Source organism: Crocuta crocuta, unplaced genomic scaffold (genome assembly GCF_008692635.1).
Source record: "Crocuta crocuta isolate KB4526 unplaced genomic scaffold, BGI_CrCroc_1.0 scaffold227, whole genome shotgun sequence".
NCBI classification, from domain to species: Eukaryota; Metazoa; Chordata; class Mammalia; order Carnivora; family Hyaenidae; genus Crocuta; species Crocuta crocuta.
The window spans coordinates 419,943-420,860 of record NW_027531903.1 but is presented as its reverse complement, the minus strand read 5'-3'; the positions used below and the strand labels follow the sequence as shown (position 1 = coordinate 420,860).

The following is a 918-nucleotide window of genomic DNA, read 5'->3' as shown; positions in this document are numbered from 1 at the left end:
TATTATGTTTACATGTATAATACACACATTCACACATTCATATGTTTGTGGAATAAAGTTATAATTAGTTCAACCTCATTGCTACAGCAGTGAACAAAAATATAAAAACTCTTGCACTGATTAAGCTTATATTTAATTTTATAGATAAGTAAGTAGGTATTTCCAGACCCAAAGGAATGATCAAAAATATAATTATGATTAACTCCAATAACAGCTACAAATCATGGAATTAAAATGGCTATTTATTGCTTTGGCGGCACATATACCAAAATTGAAATGACACAGAGAAAATAAGCATAGCCCAATACAAGGCTGACCATCAAATTCATATTGTTCCATATTAAGAGAAAAATAAAATGGTAACTACATCAGGTGATAGATATTTCATTAGCTTGACTGTGCCAATTATTTCACAATGCATATGTATCTCAGAACAAGTTGTATACTTTAAATATATACAATACTTATTTGTCAAGTATACCTCAACAAAGATGAGAAAAAATATTATACATATGCTGCTACCAGTATTCATTCTGCCATGGCAAAGCTGGCACACCAACATGTATATTGTTCCATGTACTATACTCTTTTACATATGTTATCAGGCTTCATATTCCCAACAACCTGATTAGGTATATATTGTTATTGCCATTTTATTGATAAGAAAAGAAAGGCTCAGAACTTATCAATGACTGATATCTAGAAGAAGGTAATAGAAATAGCAGGAAATATAAACAAAGAGCTATGTCTGTATATAAGACAATTAGTTAAAAAGGCATGCTGTATTTGGATATGTTAGGTGCTGAAAATATAAATATAGATATTATCTTAAGATGTATCTTTTAGATACATACGAAAACAATAATTATTATGTAACTAATATATGGCAAATTATACATATTTGAAGGTAAATGGAAA

At 28.9% G+C, this 918-nt stretch overlaps 1 pseudogene; it reads left to right on the top strand.

Moving 5' to 3' along the window:
- The first annotated feature begins 245 nt into the window (after positions 1–245).
- On the top strand, positions 246–345 carry LOC144239997 (U6 spliceosomal RNA; annotated as a pseudogene).
- The last annotated feature ends 573 nt before the right edge of the window (positions 346–918 follow it).